The sequence below is a fragment of the Pongo pygmaeus genome, chromosome 19, assembly GCF_028885625.2.
Source record: "Pongo pygmaeus isolate AG05252 chromosome 19, NHGRI_mPonPyg2-v2.0_pri, whole genome shotgun sequence".
Lineage (NCBI taxonomy): Eukaryota > Metazoa > Chordata > Mammalia > Primates > Hominidae > Pongo > Pongo pygmaeus.
This window is the reverse complement of record NC_072392.2, coordinates 27958122-27980166: the sequence shown is the minus strand read 5'-3', so window position 1 is coordinate 27980166 and position 22045 is coordinate 27958122. Positions and strand designations below refer to the sequence as shown.

Here is a 22045-nt window from a genome sequence, read left to right as displayed (position 1 = left end):
ATTGTTTGCCCAGTGGGTTCACGGACAATGTGGCGATGGTAGCGGGAGAAGATGCTACATGTTTCCAATAACATGAACTTCCCTGCAGCAGTGCTGCCTACTGCCCAGATGAGTGCCCTGACTGCCGACAATGAGCAATGCTGAGACCCTGGAAAGAGGAACTGCCTTGCCTAGACCAGACAGATTTCTGGTAATGTTGTAATAATATTTTCTCCTTTCCTTCATGGAAGTGGTAAAGAATTGCCGTCACCGGAATAGATGCATATCGGAATATGGACTCTGCTTCATATGCTTCTCATAGCATCAAATTATTTACATTTTCTGAGTTCTTATTATCTGCTATCATACAATTACTACTGATGATGGGGCTTATTTTACAAAAAAAGAAGTGATGCGATGAGCTTCAGCCCATATTTATTGGTCTTGTGACATCCCACATCACCCAGAGGAACATGACCTCACAAGAATCAGTTACTTCACCAACTGTGAGACCCTGAGGGGCTGGGTTTCTATCCTACGAGATGTGTTAGATGCCCTGACCCAAGAGCCCTCCTACCCAGAATGCATGGTTCCATGAAGCAAGGATCATTGTGATGGTGGTGATGATGATGGTGAGGATGGTGATGGTGAAGGTGGATGTGGTGATAATGAAGTGGTAGTTATGTTGAGGATGATGAAGTTGAACATGGTGATGGTGAGAATGGTGATGGTGGTGATTGTGATGGTGATGATAAGGATGGTGATGGCGAAGGTGGTGATGATAACAGCGATAGTTATGGTGAGGATAATAGTGATGATGATGAGGATGATGGTGGTGAGAATGGTGATAGTGACGATGATAGTGATGGTAATGTTGATAATGATTATGATTATGAGGATGGGGAGGGTGACAATAATTATTATGGTGAGGATGGTGATGGTGAACGTGGTGATAATGATAGTGATAGTTATGGTGAAGATGCTGGTGTTGATGATGGTGAGAATGGTGAGGGTAAGAATGGTGATGGCGATGATGATAGTGTTGGTGATTGTAAGGATGGTGATGGCGATCATGGTGATGATGATAATGGTGCTGACTGGGCTATGAGGTAATGGAGGCAGAAAAGTGGCAGTTTCTAGGAAGTATAGAGCCAGCTGGGAACTGCAAGGCAACCTTAGTGGGGGTGGAAGATGTCGGGCCTCTGCCTCATTTCTAGACATCTGGGGAAAGCTCACCCCTCACAGTAGTTTCAGGAACCCCTCCATCCAGCATTTCCTTCTCGCAATCAGCATGGAGCTTTTGGGGTGCAGAGAAGTGTCTTCTATTCACTGCACTCTGTGGGAAGGGAAAAGGGGGAGTGGTATTTATGAACCCAGTATAATACAGTAGGGTCTCATCTAATATATTTTGGGAGAATTTTCAGCTGAAGAGAGCACGCCTCAGAGAAGTCAGGTAACTTTATCTTCAATAGCATCCAGTAGTGATTTATTGAGCAGTTACTATGTGCCAGGCAACATGCTGGGTGGTTCCTTATATGTTATCTCATGAAATCCTACAGCAACACAAGACAGGCATAACTACCCCATTATAAAAACTGTGGTAAAATAAACTAAAATTTACTGTCTAACTATGTTTAAGTTTACATTTCAGTGGCACTAAATACATTCACAATGTTGTGCAACCAATTTCCAGAATGCTTTTCATCTTGTAAAACTACAATTCTGTAACTCGTTTAAAAACAACTTCCCAATCACCACCCTCCCCAGGACCTGGTAGCAACCATTCTCCTGTCTGTCTCTATGGATTTGACTACTCTAGGTGCCTTGGAAAAGTGGAATAATACAGCACTTGTCTTTTTGGTCTGGCTTATTTTGCTCAGTCTAATGTCCTCAAGGTTCATTCTTGATGCAGCAGGCATCAGAATCTCCTTCCTTTTCAAGGCTGAACACTATTCCACTGTATGAATAGTCAGCATTTTGTTGATCCGTCCATCCATCCATGGACACTTGGGTTACTTCCACCTTTTTGTTATTGTGGATGATGCTGCTCTGAACATGGTTGTGCAAGTATCTCTTCCAGGCTAGCCCCATTATACAGAAGAGCATAGAGAGATTCTGCGAGGAGGGATGACCTGCCCGGGGCCTTTGGTGAGGTCCTGGTGGAGGATCTCCCAGACCTCAAATGCAGAGCTCCTCTCCTCACCTCACTGCCTTTCTCAGGACCTGCCTCCTGCCCCAAAACACAGTGCCCACTCCCTAGTACTAGACTTGCTAAGGCCTCTTGATCCCTGAAAATTCAGGGACAGGGACTGGTGGGCACAACTACAGTCACTCACTTCTCTGTCACCTACTGCAGATTCTGTGCCAAACAATACATGATAATGACCTGCTTTCCACTCTTTCACCAGATGTGGATGAGGCGCCTATTGCATGCCAGGTATGTGTGGTCACTGGACAGAGACCCCTGGGAAATGAGAAGATGTGAGCTCCTCAAGGCCAGGGGCAGCCCTTTCACTTGCCGCTACTCTGTGAGGGATGGAGGGGAACCCTGAAGCATTGGAGAAGTGCATGAGTGGCCTAGCTCAGATGATGATATCATAATAACCCTGTTTGTTATCACCTACCATGTGCCAGGCATTGTGCAAAGTACTTTGCACACATTACCTGCTGTAAAGCTCAGAGACAACTGTAGGAGTGAATCTGTTATACCTCCCACTTTACAGGGGAGGAAACTGATGCCCAGAGTGGTGAACCAGTCTTCCCCAGGCCTTGCAGCTAGTCTCTTGGATGCAAATCCAGGCGGTCTGACTCAGAGATCCCCTCATCCTCTTGGTTTTTGCCCCTGCAGCCCTCTGGCCTGTCCCCAGAGCCCTGTACCCTGGGCCACCCCGAAGATGACTGGACATGGGCTTCAGCAAAGGCAGCAACCCCAGCACATCTCCATTTGATAGGGAGGAACCTCAGGCCCACCACAGGAGCCCTGGGCTGCAGGTGGTGTAGGTGCTGGCTGAACCACAATGCACCCATGTTGGAGGATGCACCCTAGGATGGGAAGCAGCAGGAGGTCTCCCTGCCCAACAACTGGTAGTGGTACCTGAGAACAAAGGAGGAGAAGGAGGCTTTGAACACAGGTGTGGAGAAGCCCAAGGAGGAAGAAGAAGACTTGGACTATGGACTGCTGGATGGCCTCAAGGACCCACTCCCAGAAAAGCAACTTTGAGACTTATACCCAGGGCTGAGATGAAAGTGCTCCCTATTTTCTATCCTGGAACTGCTGCAAACCTCGGTGTGACATCACAGGGCCTCATTTCCCTATTTGTAAAATGGGATTATATAGGGGTTCCAATGAGACACTGGACCAAGAGCATTTTGAGAATTGTAAAAAATGTACAGTGAGGGAATAATTATTATCAATGGACCATTGCTCTTCCAATAGTTAGTATTCTTTAGCAAATATTTGAAGGTAAAATATGATTTGTTGAGGAGGTTTGCAGCAGCTGAGACCCTCAAGAGTCTTTTCTGTCTCCGTTCAAAGCTGGCCTCTGACAGGGACCTTCTTGGTGCCACCCCTGGGCCTCTCATCCTTTGTGCAGGCTTCTCAGGGTTCTTATTTCTATTGCATCTTGTGGTTCCCTAGTGGATGGTGTGCTCCATCTTCACTCAGAGCTAACTGCATCTTCTCCAGGCCCATGTCCCTTGTGCAGCACCCACTGCTCCCTCACCAGGATTCAAACCTTCTGTGACTGACCTCTGCTGACCTCCCTCATTCTTTCTGCTCCTCCAGTTCCATGCCTGTGCCCCTCAGTCCCGTGGCTCACACTCTCACCCAAGCTGTTCTCCATCGGGATTTCCTTGGCTCCCTTTTCTGCTCGGCAAATTTGTGTTCATCCTTCCAAGCCCTGCACAGATGTCCTCCTCTCAAAGCTCTCCCTGAGGTCACACAGTCCAGGAACAAGGTAGTCCTTTCTCCTCTGCTGCCTCTGGGTTTTGTGCCTTTATCACTTTGGTGTGACTGCCTGCCTCTTGCTGAAGGGAGGCATTTTGGCTTTACTCACCTCAGTATCTCCTGGGTCCAGCTGGGTGTCTGGCCTGGCCCAGAATCGGTGCTCATCGAGGGTGTATAGAACTCACAAGGACCAAGGAATGTCTTGCAAATAATACCACCCTCCCACACTTCTCCAATGTTTACTTTCCAAGCTCCTTTATTCTTTGACATTCAAATTTCTAAATGGCCTGTATGTATTTACAAAGCCTGGGAAAACGCCTTCAGAGGACAAACACACCCTACCGGCAGAATGTATTTGCATTGACTAGGATTATGGATGAAATTCAGCTTTCTGGAAAATGAATCATTGGGCATTGGCTGAGTATCTGCTCTGTGCCAGATACTAAGCTGTGATCTCTAGAAAGAGACATGAACTACTGACACAGTTGTTGACCCTGAACAGCTCAGAATCCAGTGAGCTTGATTTCTTGTAAGTTAGAGACCGAGTTCAGAGCAGAAGCTCAGGCAGGAGGAGAGAAGTAAAATGGACATACCAGAGGCAGTGACAGCCACACAGCTGTCTGGGGACACTGAGTGCAGCAACAAATAGCTTAGGCTGCTTTGGCAGCCCAGGAAGGTATCACGGTTTGCTATTGCAGCATCTCACTGATGCATTTGTTATGCTGATCTCTGCAAAGCCCCTCTGTGCCCCAGCCCAGGATGGTGGCAGCCATGCTGTGGAGAAAAGGGTAGTGACCAGGACCACAGGCTCAGAGCTTGCACCCTGGACCGCCTGGGAATGGGAGCTCTTCACATGTTCTCTGCCTCTGTGTTCAGGTTGGGGGTCCTGGCCAAGGAAGGGAGATGACCCCCATGCTGAGTCAAAGGGACACACTCCCGGGAACAGACTGTCTTTTCTTTCTGGGTAATTTCTGCCTCTGCAGTGAATGGTGAAACCAGACACATCCTCTCTGTTGGTATGACACAAAGACAGGCGTTCCTGCTCATGGGCTGAATCTTCAGTTGAGGGGAGGTGTAGCACACTCCTGTGCTCTGCTGACTAAGGCAGGGACACATGTCACCCCATCAGAATGACTGCCAGACCAATGGCTAAAATAAAATCATTTCCAATATTCAAAGGTGTCACCTTCATTCATCTACAAATATTTTTCCTTTTCTTTCCTTTTCTTTTTTTTTGAGATGGAGTCTTGCTCTGTCACCTAGGCTGGAGTGCAGTGGCATGATCTTGGCTCACCACAACCTCCGCCTCCTGTTTTCAAGCGATTCTCCTGCCTCAGCCTCCCGAGTAGCTGGGACTACAGGCGCCCACAACCACATCTGGCTAATTTTTGTATTTTTCATAGAGACAAGGTTTCACTATATTTGCCAGGCTGGTCTTGAGCTCCTGACCTTGTGATCCACCCGCCCTGGCCTCCTAAAGTGCTGGGATTACAGGTGTGAGCCACCTCGCCTGGCCCAAGTTTTTTTCTATAAAACGACCTATTGCACTCAGGATAGGGTAAATGAGGCATCATGCCTGCTGGCAACATGGGCCCTATCTGGAAAGTGAGTGCCCACCACCATGGCACAGTGCTTTGCAGTGCCTGTGTGGTGCTGAATCTCAGGAGCAGCCCCCATCCTGTGAACCAGAACTACAGGGACCTTAGACATAAGCAAAGACCTCTGGTGGCCAGGCCTGCCAGCAAGCAGATGCTGACTCTGTCCCGGGGGTCTGCAGGGAGGTCGGGCCAGTGGAGAGGTGGCGAGACCCATGTGTGGTCTCCCCCACTCCCGCCCATGCTATGCAATGGGGGCGACCACACACCCGATCTGCCTGGGAGGGTCCTGGTGTGCCCACTGCCTCACTGAGTTATGAGGGGTACTGCCTCTCACATCTCACCGGTATCGCATTTGAAGGACAAATTATGTCTTCCCTTCTCCACCCTGCGGAACTCTGTTTCCTCATGTGCAAGTGGGGGATGATGTGCTTACATGGTTCTGCAGTGGGGGTATCGATGGGATCCATCTGTCAATACCCTGCATCCAGTGACCACCTGGAGCACACCTGCAGCTCACAAGCTGGGCTTCCTGCTGCAGGGAGGGGAGGAAGCACTGCCTGGAGCCAGGGAGCTTCTCTGAAGGAGGTGTTGGAAAGGACTTGTTCCAGAATTTGGGCTTGTATTGGAAGCTTGGAGGAGGGTTGAAAGAAGACTTTGCTCCAGATTGGATGCTTTCAGAGGCAGGGTGTATTCTATCACCTGGCATCATCCACAATCTTACCTAGAAGGAAGGAAGACAAGGCCAAAGCTAACGCTGCAATTGACAAAGAGGTAGCAGTCATGACATAGACACACAGGGGAGGGGGTGTGAGGTCATTTTTGTCCATGTTTTGCATGAGCTGAGCCATGATAGCTACCAAGTGACCTTGCTTTGTCTTGACCCATCATGGTCACAGAGCGACCTTCTCTGATGCTGACAACCTGTGCAGTTCAACAGGAGAACACCAACGCCTTGCCAGCAGTGGTTGCTGTCCTCCTGAGGCCTCGCTGCTCCTCCTCTGGGACCGACTGCTGACCGTGGGAGGTGTGGAGTGGGATGGGAATATGCCGTGGGTTTTTTTTTTGCAGAGCAAGGGCAGAGGACTCTGATGCCTTCAGCTCTGGCCATCCTGAGTGCTGTGATCTGCTTCCCCTGCTTCCTACACCACCTGCAATCCCACCACACTGCTGCAGTCACTGCCAACTCATAGTGCCTTCTAAGGGCCCCAGTGTCTCTGGGACACCCCCTCTCCCCTGGGAGGGAAGCAAGGTGCTCATGAAGGTCCCAGGTGGAGGTGCTGAAAGAGTGTGGAGGTGGCTTCCTGAGTGTCAAAATCTGGGATTCCAGCTTTCAGCCTCAGGCTCCACGTGTGTGTGCTGAAGTGGAATTTTCTGCTCTCATTCACTCTCCTGTCTGGTCAGAGGAACTTGGGGAGTTTCCTCTCTAGGGGAGGGAAAGGCCCTGGAGAGGTGGCCTTGCCCTGACCTGGGAAGGGGTGGGCACGGGAAATCAGGGGCCTGGGCTCTGCCTACTGCTCGCTGACAGCTTGGGCACAGCACTGCCTTCCCTGGCTCCTGTCTCTTTTCTCTGTATGATTAGGTGGAGGTGGATGGGATTCTGCTTCTACTCCCGGTCCTTGGGCACCATGTCAGGTACTCACACACTTATGACCCCATCTGGTCCTTGGAACAGCACTGGGGGATGGATCTGTCAACCTCACGTTGCAAATGTTTGTTCTAAATCCCACACTCTGAAGTCAGAAAGACCTGGGTTTGCCCTCAGCCACGGACGGTTGCTTGCTATGTGACCTTGGACAAGTCACTGCCCTTCTCTGAGCCTCAACACCCACATTTACACAGGGGAAGAATAATACCTCCCTCTTGGGCTGCTCAGGCACATTGAAGGTGCTCAAAATGTTGGTCTTTCCTTCCCTTTCTAGGTCTCCATTTCCTCATCTACACAGTGGGGAGCAACTCTGTCCTGATTATAAAGAATACAATAGGTGAATGCACTCAGCAAGCCTGGGGACAGGGATGCATAGAGAAGCTTCTTGCAAAGGTGAAGAATGTGTGCTCTGAGCCCCACGCTGAGTGGCAGGTGAGAGGACAGCAAGCCCAGTAACCGAGGCCTATAAAATGCCCCCTGCAGAGAGGGAGGAGGAGCAGTGTTCTAAGGTGGGTGGTTTGCAGCATCCCCAGTGGTTGCAGGAGGAGCAGGACTGCTTGTACTTCCTCAGGTGGGTGGTAGGCTAGGTGCTTAGGCATCTGCTGGGTATCAGATGCTGCACAGGCATCATGTCCGTGAATTTAATCTTTCCATCATCCCTGAGAGGTGGGCATTACAGGGGCATAGTGGGATTGAAACACAGGTCCCCTGAGCCTGTGCCTTTTCTACAAGGCAACTTGGTTCACATGTAATATTAGGACCCAAAAATACACCTGCTATGCTGTGCTCACCAAATTTCATAACATCCTTGTGACCTGCGAGGTTGCTATACTGTCATCATTTTATGGATGAGAAAACTGAGGTTCAGAGAGGCTGAATAGTTTGCTCATCCTTCTAAAGAACTAAAGGGAAGAGAGGTGCTATAGCTGTGGGGCCTTCTATTCCTGGCAGGAAGTGTGCAGTGCCCTAGGCCATTCTGACCCTAGTGCAGGCAGGAGAAAAGGCACATCAACAAATCCAGCAGCAAGCTTCCACTGAGGGCCTCCCTGGCCTTTCCTTGCACTAGTGCTGAGGGAGAAACAGCCTTGTTCCTTCACCTAACATGGTTTCCTGCCACCCCCAGGATAAATGTCAGAGTCCTCAGGTCTGTGTTTGAGACTCTTCATGGTCTGGTCCTACCTGCATTTCCAGCCAAATTCTCCACTACGGCCCCCAGTGCAGCAGCCCTGGCCATCTGTCCCATCCCACCATCCTGCCTTGGCTCAAGCTGTTCCATCTGTCCCATGCTATTCACACATAGAACAAGGAGAAGCTTGATAGAGGCTAGCCTGAATTTTCCATTTGAGAGCATTTTCAGTTTCTGGAAACAGACATTTCACCCAAAATTCCAGATTCCCTGCTTCTCTGAAAATACATACATACATAAATACATAAATCTGCTCTTACTCTGCACTATTCTGTTTTTTGAGACAGAGTTTCACTCTTGTTGCCAGGCTGGAGTGCAGTGGTGTGATCTCCATTCACCACAACCTCTGCCACCCAGGTTCAAGCGAGTCTCCTGCCTCAGCCTCCTGAGTAGCTGGGATTTACAGGCATGAACCACCATAGCTGGCTAATTTTCATGAACTTTTTTTTAGTAGAGATGGAGTTTCACGATGTTGGTCAGGCTGGTCTCCAACTCCTGACCTCAGGTAATCCACCAGCCTCGGCCTCCCAAAGTGCTGGGATTACAGGTGTCAGTCAGTCACCTCACTTGTCCAGTCTGCACTATTCCTTAGTGTCAGACTATTTGAGGCAAACAATGTCTTTCTCATTTGGACGTGACCTTCAGGGTCTAATTTTTGTATTTTTAGTATAGATCAGGTATTTTTTTTTTTTGACAGAGTTTCACTCTTGTCACCCAGGCCCGATGGTGCAATGGCATGATCTCAGCTCAATGCAACCTCTGCCTCCTGGGTTCAAGGGATTCTTCTGCCTCAGCCTCCCGAGTAGCTGGGATTACAGGCACCTGCCACCACATCCGGCTAATTTTTTGTATTTTTATTAGAAACAGGATTTTGCCATGTTGGGCAGACTGGTCTCGAACCCCTGACCTCAGGTGATATACCCTCCTCAGCCTCCCAAAGTGTGGAATTACAGGCATAAGCCAGAGTCTGGCCTCACCTGGCTAATTCTTTGTATATTTGAAGAGACAGCGTTTCACCGTGTTGGCCAGGATGGTCTTGATCTCCTGACTTCGTGATCCGCTGGCCTCAGCCTCCCAAAGAACTGGGATTAGAGGTGTGAGCCACTGCACCCAGCCTCAATGTAGCTTATTATCAAAGTATTTACATAGAAAAATTAATCAAAGGGCACAAGCATTTCAATACTTAGGTTAAGATGAAATCTGTGCCCAGCAGAGTGCCAGACACACATGAAATGTTTTGTTCATGAAGCAACCACAACTTAAAATGATTTTCTGTTATTCGTTTTGGTATGTTATTTTGGGAATGTGATTAATCACCTATGTAAAGGACGTTGGGAAGAATTTCCAGATACTCTGATATGCATGACATCTTAATCATACAATATAAATCAAGACTACCTTAGGAAATTAGGTATCACTGCCAAGGACCTTTACAATTGAAGATAAATTAAAATTACTATTAAACTTGTAACAGTCAGATGGGTTGGCAGGCAAGGTGTGTCATTTTTTTCTCAGCATTTTTTCTTTTCCTTGATTCAATAAAACAAACTTAAACGCCAGCTATCTGCAGAACCCTCACTAGACTATGTTTAATGATATGTGAAACACAGCCTGCGCACTCACAGATCCTCGCCACGTCCTGTTCCCATCCTCTCAAAACCTGTGTTTCCCTGTGGCTAGATTTCTCAAGAAAATGAAAGAGAGAGACGAACGAGAACCATCTTCTTTCAGGTCGCTCCGCACTGCTCCTCCAGTGAGGCTTTTATCCTTGACTGGGGGGTTCAGGCCTTAATCCTAGAAAAGAGGCCTCTCAGGGTGAGGAGGTGATTTAAATTCTTACTAGAGAGATGCAGCTCCCCACTTCATCTGGACCTTCACAAACCTAAACTGGAGCCGCCGGAAAAATGACTGACAACCGGCCACACAAGCCAGGCAGAGACGCGGGGAGAGGCTGACCACAAGAAAGGCGGACGTAGAAGACACTGACCTCTGGCGCACAGGGCACATGTGTCCCAACACACACACACACACGCACACACAGACGGACACAGAGCAAATGAGTGAGAAAGGGGAGAGACAGAAACAAGAGAGAGACATACGCACACACACAAACGCACAAAGACATACAGCAGTGGCACGGTAACACCTACCCTAGGCAGCCCCTGAATTTTCTGGGTTCTGCTCTCCACGACTACAACCCACTGGTGAGAGAGCAGCCCACGGACACATAAGCAAACCTCTCCTTTTTTGAAGAGACTCACTGGCACACCGTCCGTGCAGGCCTGAGGCTGGGATCCCGCGCTGCTTCCCCGGCCCTCCGCCCGCAGTTTCTTCCTCCTGGACGACCCTCCGTGAATCCCGGCCTCCAGAGACCGTCCTGTTGATGCCCTGGCCAGGACTGGTCTTAGCCCCGACTCTGACTAATCCCTCTAGTCCTAGGTACTCGGGAGGTGGAGGCAAGAGAATCACTTGAATCTGGGCAGCAGAGTTTGCAGTCAGCTGAGATCCCGCCACTGCACTCGACTGAGTGACAGAGTGAGACTCCGACTATAAAAAAAAAAAAAGAAAGAAAAGAAAAATGATCCCGGAGCGGCGGCTGCGGGGACTGGGGCGGCGGTGCGTGAAGTGAAGTTTGGGAGAGGGGTCTCGTCGACCCTCCCTGAATCCGGGCCTGAGGCTGGGATCTCGCGCTGCCGCCCTGGCGATACGCCTGAGGTTTCTTCCTTCTGAGGTTTTTTCCTGGTGGTCGACCCTCCGAGAATCCCAGGCTCCGGAGACCATCCTGTTAATGCCTTGGCCAGGACTGCTCTCAGACCCGACTCTGACGCACTATCACCCCGGGCTCCTACTTCGCAAAGTCTCAGGGACCCATCCCCGTGCAAAGGTGGCAATCACTAGGACCAAAGCGGAGGCTCAGACCTTGCGCTTGCGCACTGGCGAGGCCGAATCTCCGCTTGCTCCTGAGAATCAGGCCGCTGATCCTTTAAAAAATGGCGGCGATGCGCGGTTGAGGGGACTGGGGCAGCGGTGGCGGCGGCAGCGCAGTCCGAGGCCGCGGCTGGGAAGAGGACTACGAGAGGGTCCTGCGGGAGACCGAAGGGTTGGACCCATAGAGGTCCTGTCATCAGGACCTTCTTGATTGATCTTCTTCTTTGGTTCCCTGTGGAGGAGGAGTTTCAGGGTGCGGCTGGGCTCTCTGGACTCCTCTTCAGATCTGACTATGGATCGCACGGGGTGATCAGGAATGGGGTTACAATGCAGTGAGGCGGGAAGGGTCTCACTGGGGCACAGAAAGATCCTAAGGGCTGCAAGGCGTACTGTCAGCTGAAAATGCACTGACCTATGAGCCCACTGCCTCCCTCCTTCCTAGGTGGAGCAGTGGCCTGACTTCATCTCCAAGGTCCGGGACTCTGGCATCCTGACACTGCTTTCCGCGGCATGTGCAAGGACAGACAGAGGCGAGTCCAAGATGGAGCCAATGTGACCACAAGTGGCACTAATGTTTCCCAAGAGCAGATGGAGTCAGTGTGTGTCTTTGATTGCCGTATGGGGCGATGCTGAGATGGATAGTGACGTCCAGGTGTGCACAGGTGGGTCACTGGGACCTCCCACACAAAGCCAAGGAAAAGCCAAGCACACTAGAAAAGCTGTGAGACAGGGCCTGTGCCTGAGTCCAAGCCACATTCAGGGATGACTGCCAGAGGGGCCAAGAGGTTTCGACAAACTACACTGCACCGACATCCCGCCACCGGTAGGTACCCGTGACTCCACCTCCCCTGCACCCAGCAAAACCCAGTCCCTTTGGCTCCTTGACATCCGTGGCAGCCAAAAGATTCGGTGCCTGAAGGCACTTTCCCCAGGAGCAGAGGAACCGGATGGCCCTCAGGAATGAGAGAGGAAGGGCAAGTGGGATGTAACACTAACTTTCCTTGAAGGCAAAGGTCAGCCATGGTGGGGTTGCTTCCCGCTCTTCCTGGACTGACCATGAAGCAATTACTTGGGACATGCAGACCAAGGGAGCTTCCCTGTCCAAGACAGGTACGGAAGCCCAGAACTCCAGGATCATCACACCCTATCATCCAGAAATCGGTTTGGAGAGGGAAGCAATCATAAAAGGGACCCCAACGAAATTTCTCCCTAATGGACTGGGAAGTGTTCTTTGTTGAAGACATGGAGCCAGAATAAGAAGCCTCTAGGCTTCACAGGAACTGGGCAGACAGAGCAAGAGGGAGGACAGAGCAGAGGCCAATGTCACAACACAATGCCACTATCACTAGCATCGAGGAAAAAGTGCCAAATGGGTGACTTGGCGAGGAAGGCCAGTGTTTGAGTGACAGACATGCTTGCCCCATCTTGTTGCCATCTTCCTTCTCCATCCCAGTGTATAGCTTTGGGTAGATTTCTCAATGAGGGCAAAGGGCGAGAGGAGTGAGAACCGTCTTCTTGAAGGTCTGTGGGCACACTCCTGCGGGTGGACAATGAGCACCTGTGAGGCCTTTGTCCTTGGCGGGGATGCCGTCATCTTGGTCCTAGCAAGGAGCCAGCACACAATGGGAAGGGTATTAAAACTCCTGCAAGACAGGCCGGAGGCACGAAGCCCCTTCACCGAAGCACAGCCATGGAGAACTCCTGCTATGCCAAAATTCAGGGACTGGATATTAAGACAACAGTGGAAATCACTGTGAAGAGACAGTCAGCTACAGCCTTGCTGAGGCACATTGGCTGGGCCGACTAAAGCTCTGGTGCTGGAAGTCAGGCTGCTGCTCCTTTAAACAATGGCAACTTCGCGGTAGCAGAGGGGCTCCTGTTGAAGCCTCCGCAGCGACTGGATCCGGGGTCCAGTTTGGGGAGCCTGGGAGAGGGTGCCGCAGGTGTCCTGTCCCAGGGCCAAACCGCCAGGAGTCCTGTCCTCCGGACCTTCTTAAGGCGACTTCCACCGAGGGAGGGGGAGCTTCAGGACGCCTGCTGGGTTCTCGGAACTCCCCTTCAGATCCGATTTTGGCCCCCTCCGAGTGAGATAGGATGGGCTCACCACATCTGGTGAGGCAGGCAGGGCCTCGCTGCAGCACAGAATGATCCCATAGGTCTCAAGGCGCAGCGTCAGGTGAACCTTCACTGATCCATCAGCCCTCGGCCTCGCTCCTCCTTCGAAAGAGCAGGGGCCTGCCCCGCTTCTAAAAGCCCTGGGGCTCCGGAAAGCCGACCGCGCTTTACAGGCCACGTGCAGGCAGGAACATTGGCGATGCCGAGGTGGAGACCATGTGACCACGCGTGGCACTGGCGTATACCACAGCAGATGGTGTGAATGTGTGTCACCGGAGGCATATTGGGAGACGGCGAAACAAACGGTGGTGTCCAGGTATGGGCCAGTGGAAGGCGGGAACAAGTGACCCTTCGGTCAATGCCAAGGGAAATCAAAGAACACCTGGGATTCGGTGGGTGGGGGGCCTGTGCCTGACCCAAGCCAGGTTTTCAAATGCCTATCAGAGGAGCAAAGAAGTTCCTGCAGAATTCGCCCCACACCCAACCCTCCTCCTCCCTGGTAGCCCTGACGCAACTTCCCCTGCACCCAGCCCCAGCCCCAGCCCCAGCCCCAGCCCCAGCCCCAGCCCCAGCCCAGTCCCTCTGGTTCCCTGACATTAGTTTCGGCCAAAAGATCAAGGGAATCAGTCCACCCAGGAGCAGAGGACAGGAGGTCCCTCAAGAATGAGACAGGAAGTGCAGAGGAAATGCGACACCACCTGTCCTAGAAGACAAGGCCAGTCACGCTCGCCTAGCGCTCATTCTAGGCAATCCACCCACCCATGAGGAGAAACCTGGAGAACAAGGAAGCTTCCCTGTCTGAGACACGTATGGAAGCCAAGAAATCCAGGGTCATGAGACCTGCCCAATGGAGCAGAAAGACGCTTGGACAGAGATACAATCATGACACGGATCTGCAGGAAGTGTGTCCCTGACGCACTGGGAAGTCATCTTTGCACAAGGGCACACACACACTAACCGACAGAGAGAGGGAAAGAAAGACACAGAGACTGAGAGACAGAGAGAGAAGAGAGAATGGGAGACACACACACACACACACACACACACACACACACGCAGAGTCATACAGCAGAGGCATTGAAACACACCCCTCCAGGCAACCTCTGAGGCTGCGGGGTTCTGCTGTCGACGAGAACGACCCTCGGGTGAGAGAACAGCCCAGGGGCACGCAGGCCGACCTGTCCTCGAGATGACGGCGGCACGACATTTGGGGAGACTCACCCCAACAGCGTCCGGGCAGGCCTGAGGCTGGAATGCCGTGCTGCTTCCCCCGGACTCCGCCTGGGGTTTGCTCATCCTGGTCGGCCCTTTGCGAATCCTGCCAACCGGAGACGTTCCTGTCGACCCTGTAGAGATGTCAGGCCGGAGCCTCAGAGCCCCGCCACCCAAGCACTACCGCGGAGGGCTCCTGCTTTGCCGAGCCTCAGGGACCGGTTTCTAAGACAACCGTGGGAAGCACTGTGCCGGCAGAAGCCGCTCGCGCCTCGCGCATGCGCATTGGCTGGACCGACTCGCGCTCCGCTCCTGGCAGACAGGGTGCGTCCCGTTTAAATAATGCCCCCTCTGCGCGGCTGCAGCGAGGCTCCCTCTGCAGCCGTGGCGGCGTGTGGATACGGGGTCCAGCTTGGGACGCCGTGGGAGAGGGGGCCGCCGGTTCACTGTCCCAGGGCCAAACCCCCAGCAGTCCGCCCTCAGGATCCCCTTGAGCCGACTTCCACCGAGGGAAGGGGAGCTTCAAGACGCGTGCTGTGTTCTGGGGACTCCCGTTCAGATCCGATTTTGGCCCCCTCCCAGTGAGATAGGATGGGCTCACCACATCTGGTGAGGCAGGCAGGGCCTCGCTGCAGCACAGAATGATCCCATAGGTCTCAAGGCGCAGCGTCAGGTGAACCTTCACTGATCCATCAGCCCTCGGCCTCGCTCCTCCTTCGAAAGAGCAGGGGCCTGCCCCGCTTCTAAAAGCCCTGGGGCTCCGGAAAGCCGACCGCGCTTTACAGGACACGTGCAGGCAGGAACAGGGGCGAAGCCGAGGTGGAGACCATGTCACCACGCGTGGCACTGGCGTATCCCACAGCAGATGGTGTGAATGTGTGTCACCGGAGGCATATTGGGAGACGGCGAAACAAACGGTGGTGTCCAGGTATGGGCCAGTGGAAGGCGGGAACAAGTGACCCTTCGGTCAATGCCAAGGGAAATCAAAGAACACCTGGGATTCGGTGGGTGGAGGGCCTGTGCCTGACCCAAGCCAGGTTTTCAAATGCCTATCAGAGGAGCAAAGAAGTTTCTGCAGAATTCGCCCCACACCCAACCCTCCTCCTCCCTGGTAGCCCTGACGCAACTTCCCCTGCACCCAGCCCCAGCCCCAGCCCCAGCCCCAGCCCCAGCCCCAGCCCAGTCCCTCTGGTTCCCTGACATTAGTTTCGGCCAAAAGATCAAGGGAATCAGTCCACCCAGGAGCAGAGGACAGGAGGTCCCTCAAGAATGAGACAGGAAGTGCAGAGGAAATGCGACACCACCTGTCCTAGAAGACAAGGCCAGTCACGCTCGCCTAGCGCTCATTCTAGGCAATCCACCCACCCATGAGGAGAAACCTGGAGAACAAGGAAGCTTCCCTGTCTGAGACACGTATGGAAGCCAAGAAATCCAGGGTCATGAGACCTGCCCAATGGAGCAGAAAGACGCTTGGACAGAGATACAATCATGACACGGATCTGCAGGAAGTGTGTCCCTGACGCACTGGGAAGTCATCTTTGCACAAGGGCACACACACACTAACCGACAGAGAGAGGGAAAGAAAGACACAGAGACTGAGAGACAGAGAGAGAAGAGAGAATGGGAGACACACACACACACACACACACACACACACACACGCAGAGTCATACAGCAGAGGCATTGAAACACACCCCTCCAGGCAACCTCTGAGGCTGCGGGGTTCTGCTGTCGACGAGAACGACCCTCGGGTGAGAGAACAGCCCAGGGGCACGCAGGCCGACCTGTCCTCGAGATGACGGCGGCACGACATTTGGGGAGACTCACCCCAACAGCGTCCGGGCAGGCCTGAGGCTGGAATGCCGTGCTGCTTCCCCCGGACTCCGCCTGGGGTTTGCTCATCCTGGTCGGCCCTTTGCGAATCCTGCCAACCGGAGACGTTCCTGTCGACCCTGTAGAGATGTCAGGCCGGAGCCTCAGAGCCCCGCCACCCAAGCACTACCGCGGAGGGCTCCTGCTTTGCCGAGCCTCAGGGACCGGTTTCTAAGACAACCGTGGGAAGCACTGTGCCGGCAGAAGCCGCTCGCGCCTCGCGCATGCGCATTGGCTGGACCGACTCGCGCTCCGCTCCTGGCAGACAGGGTGCGTCCCGTTTAAATAATGCCCCCTCTGCGCGGCTGCAGCGAGGCTCCCTCTGCAGCCGTGGCGGCGTGTGGATACGGGGTCCAGCTTGGGACGCCGTGGGAGAGGGGGCCGCCGGTTCACTGTCCCAGGGCCAAACCCCCAGCAGTCCGCCCTCAGGATCCCCTTGAGCCGACTTCCACCGAGGGAAGGGGAGCTTCAAGACGCGTGCTGTGTTCTGGGGACTCCCGTTCAGATCCGATTTTGGCCCCCTCCCAGTGAGATAGGATGGGCTCACCACATCTGGTGAGGCAGGCAGGGCCTCGCTGCAGCACAGAATGATCCCATAGGTCTCAAGGCGCAGCGTCAGGTGAACCTTCACTGATCCATCAGCCCTCGGCCTCGCTCCTCCTTCGAAAGAGCAGGGGCCTGCCCCGCTTCTAAAAGCCCTGGGGCTCCGGAAAGCCGACCGCGCTTTACAGGACACGTGCAGGCAGGAACAGGGGCGAAGCCGAGGTGGAGACCATGTCACCACGCGTGGCACTGGCGTATCCCACAGCAGATGGTGTGAATGTGTGTCACCGGAGGCATATTGGGAGACGGCGAAACAAACGGTGGTGTCCAGGTATGGGCCAGTGGAAGGCGGGAACAAGTGACCCTTCGGTCAATGCCAAGGGAAATCAAAGAACACCTGGGATTCGGTGGGTGGAGGGCCTGTGCCTGACCCAAGCCAGGTTTTCAAATGCCTATCAGAGGAGCAAAGAAGTTTCTGCAGAATTCGCCCCACACCCAACCCTCCTCCTCCCTGGTAGCCCTGACGCAACTTCCCCTGCACCCAGCCCCAGCCCCAGCCCCAGCCCCAGCCCCAGCCCCAGCCCAGTCCCTCTGGTTCCCTGACATTCGTTTCGGCCACAAGATCAAGGGAATCAGTCCACCCAGGAGCAGAGGACAGGAGGTCCCTCAAGAATGAGACAGGAAGTGCAGAGGAAATGCGACACCACCTGTCCTAGAAGACAAGGCCAGTCACGCTCGCCTAGCGCTCATTCTAGGCAATCCACCCACCCATGAGGAGAAACCTGGAGAACAAGGAAGCTTCCCTGTCTGAGACACGTATGGAAGCCAAGAAATCCAGGGTCATGAGACCTGCCCAATGAAGCAGAAAGACGTTTGGAGAGAGATACAATCATGACACGGATCTGCAGGAAGTGTGTCCCTGACGCACTGGGAAGTCATCTTTGTTGAAGACATTTGGCGAGAGCGAGAGGCATCCAGGCCCCTGAGAAACACGTGAGGCAGAGCAAGAGGAAGGATAGAGCAGAGGCCAGAGCCCCGGCAGGATACAGCGCCGTGCCACCGCCAGGGGCATAAGTGGAGGGGTTCCAAAAGGGTGGCTTGTCCAGAGAGGCCAGCATTCCAGGGACAGGGATTGTTGCCATCTCCCATACCCGGCTTCTTCTTCTACACGGTATCGTGGTGTGGCTTCATTCCTCAGAGAAGAACCGTGAAAAGATACAGCCATCTTCTCTGATGTGGTTCTGCTCCGCTACTGCAGGACAAAGAGCTCTGGTGGGGCTCTTTTCCTTGGTTGCTGTGTGGTCATCCTGATCTTAGAAAAGAGGCAGCTCATGATGGGGATGAGATTTCAATTGCTCCGTGACCGATACATCTCCTCACGTGGGCCAGGCCTTCACACACCCAAAGTGGATCCGCGGCGGCGAAAACGATTGACAACCGGCCTCATGACCCAGGCAGAGACGCAGAAAGAGGCTCAGCAAAGACAGGCCGACATGCCAGAAATCGCTTTGTGGTGCCCAGGGCACATTCGTCCAAAGACACACAAGCACAAGGGCACACACACACTAACCGACAGAGAGAGGGAAAGAAAGACACAGAGACTGAGAGACAGAGAGAGAAGAGAGAATGGGAGACACACACACACACACACACACACACACACACACACACACACACACAGACAGAGTCATACAGCAAAGGCATTGAAACACAACCCTCCAGGCAACCCGTGAGGCTGCGGGGTTCTGCTCTCGACGAGAACGACCCTCGGGTGAGAGAACAGCCCAGGGGCACGCAGGCCGACCTGTCCTCGAGATGACGGCGGCATGACTTTTGGGGAGACTCACCCCAACAGCGTCCGGGCAGGCCTGAGGCTAGGATGCCGTGCTGCTTCCCCCGGACTCTGCCTGGGGTTTCCTCATCCTGGTCCGCCCTTTGCGACTCCTGGCATCCGGAGACGTTCCCGTCGACCCCGTAGAGATGTCAGGCCGGAGCCTCAGAGCCCCGCCACCCAAGCATTGCCGCGAAGGGCTCCTGCTTTGCCGAGCCTCAGGGACCAGTTTCTAAGACAACCGTGGGAAGCACTGTGACGGCAGAAGCCGCTCGCGCCTCGCGCATGCGCATTGGCTGGATCGAATCGCGCTCCGCTCCTGGCAGTCAGGCTGCGTCCCCTTTAAATAATGAACCCTCTGCGCGGCTGCAGCGAGGCTCCCGCTGCAGCCGCGGCGGCGTGTGGATACGGGGTCCAGCTTGGGACGCCGTGGGAGAGGGGGCCGCCGGTTCCCTGTCCCAGGGCCAAACCCCCAGCAATCCCGCCCTCAGGATCCCCTTGAGCCGACTTCCACCGAGGGAAGGGGAGCTTCAGGACGCCTGCTGTGTTCTGGGGGCTCCCGTTCATATCCGATTTTGGCCCCCTCCCAGTGAGATAGGATGGGCTCATCACATCTGGTGAGGCAGGCAGGGCCTCGCTGCAGCACAGAATGATCCCATAGGTCTCAAGGCGCAGCGTCAGCTGAAACTTCACTGATCCATCAGCCCTCTGCCTCCCTCCTCCTTCGAAAGAGCAGTGGCCTGCCCCGCTTCTATAAGCCCTGGGGCTCCGGAAAGCCGACCGCGCTTTACAGGACACGTGCGGGCAGGAACGGGGGAATCCGAGGTGGAGACCATGTGACCACGCGTGGCACTGGCGTATCCCACAGCACATGGTGTGAATGTGTGTCACCGGGGGCATATCGGGAGACGGCGAAACCAACGGTGGTGTGCAGGTATGTGCCAGTGGAAGGGGGGAACAAGTGACCTTTCTGTCAATGCCAAGGGAAATCAAAGAACACCTGGGATTCCGTGGGTGGGGGCCCAGTGCCTGACCCAAGCCAGGTTTTCAAATGCCTATCAGAGGAGCAAAGAAGTTTCTGCAGAATTCGCCCCACCCGCAACCCTCCTCCTCCCTGGTAGCCCTGACACAACTTCCCCTGCACCCAGCCCCAGCCCCAGCCCCAGCCCCAGCCCAGTCCCTCTGGTTCCCTGACTTTCGTTTCGGCCACAAGATCAAGGGAGTCAGTCCACCCAGGAGCAGAGGAGAGGATGTCCCTCAACAATGAGACAGGAAGTGCAGAGGAAATGCGACACCACCTATCCTAGAAGACAAGGCCAGTCACGGTCGCCTAGCGCTCATTCTAGGCAATCCACCCACCCATGAGGAGAAACCTGGAGAACAAGGAAGCTTCCCTGTCTGAGACACGTATGGAAGCCAAGAAATCCAGGGTCATGAGACCTGCCCAATGGAGCAGAAAGACGCTTGGAGAGAGATACAATCATGACACGGATCTGCAGTAAGTGTGTCCCTGACTCACTGGGAAGTCATCCTTGCACAAGGGCACACACACACTAACCGACAGAGAGAGGGAAAGAAAGACACAGAGACTGAGAGACAGAGAGAGAAGAGAGAATGGGAGACACACACACACACACACACACACACACACACACACACACACACACACGCAGAGTCATACAGCAGAGGCATTGAAACACACCCCTCCAGGCAACCTCTGAGGCTGCGGGGTTCTGCTGTCGACGAGAACGACCCTCGGGTGAGAGAACAGCCCAGGGGCACGCAGGCCGACCTGTCCTCGAGATGACGGCGGCACGACATTTGGGGAGACTCACCCCAACAGCGTCCGGGCAGGCCTGAGGCTGGAATGCCGTGCTGCTTCCCCCGGACTCCGCCTGGGGTTTGCTCATCCTGGTCGGCCCTTTGCGAATCCTGCCAACCGGAGACGTTCCCGTCGACCCTGTAGAGATGTCAGGCCGGAGCCTCAGAGCCCCGCCACCCAAGCACTGCCGCGGAGGGCTCCTGCTTTGCCGAGCCTCAGGGACCGGTTTCTAAGACAACCGTGGGAAGCACTGTGACGGCAGAAGCCGCTCGCGCCTCGCGCATGCGCATTGGCTGGACCGACTCGCGCTCCGCTCCTGGCAGACAGGGTGCGTCCCCTTTAAATAATGCCCCCTCTGCGCGGCTGCAGCGAGGCTCCCTCTGCAGCCGTGGCGGCGTGTGGATACGGGGTCCAGCTTGGGACGCCGTGGGAGAGGGGGCCGCCAGTTCACTGTCCCAGGGCCAAACCCCCAGCAGTCCGCCCTCAGGATCCCCTTGAGCCGACTTCCACCGAGGGAAGGGGAGCTTCAAGACGCGTGCTGTGTTCTGGGGACTCCCGTTCAGATCCGATTTTGGCCCCCTCCCAGTGAGATAGGATGGGCTCAGCACATCTGGTGAGGCAGGCAGGGCCTCGCTGCAGCACAGAATGATCCCATAGGTCTCAAGGCGCAGCGTCAGGTGAACCTTCACTGAGCCATCAGCCCTCGGCCTCGCTCCTCCTTCGGAAGAGCAGGGGCCTGCCCCGCTTCTAAAAGCCCTGGGGCTCCGGAAAGCCGACCGCGCTTTACAGGACACGTGCAGGCAGGAACAGGGGCGAAGCCGAGGTGGAGACCATGTGACCACGCGTGGCACTGGCGTATCCCACAGCAGATGGTGTGAATGTGTGTCACCGGAGGCATATTGGGAGACGGCGAAACAAACGGTGGTGTCCAGGTATGGGCCAGTGGAAGGCGGGAACAAGTGACCCTTCGGTCAATGCCAAGGGAAATCAAAGAACACCTGGGATTCGGTGGGTGGGGGGCCTGTGCCTGACCCAAGCCAGGTTTTCAAATGCCTATCAGAGGAGCAAAGAAGTTTCTGCAGAATTCGCCCCACACCCAACCCTCCTCCTCCCTGGTAGCCCTGACGCAACTTCCCCTGCACCCAGCCCCAGCCCCAGCCCCAGCCCCAGCCCCAGCCCCAGCCCCAGCCCAGTCCCTCTGGTTCCCTGACATTCGTTTCGGCCACAAGATCAAGGGAATCAGTCCACCCAGGAGCAGAGGACAGGAGGTCCCTCAAGAATGAGACAGGAAGTGCAGAGGAAATGCGACACCACCTGTCCTAGAAGACAAGGCCAGTCACGCTCGCCTAGCGCTCATTCTAGGCAATC

The 22045-nt window shown here is 54.2% G+C and overlaps 1 pseudogene; it reads right to left on the bottom strand.

Annotated features, from left to right (window-relative positions):
* Nucleotides 1-22045, bottom strand: part of LOC129017669 (uncharacterized) — a 208404-nt pseudogene that overhangs the window by 5844 nt on the left and 180515 nt on the right.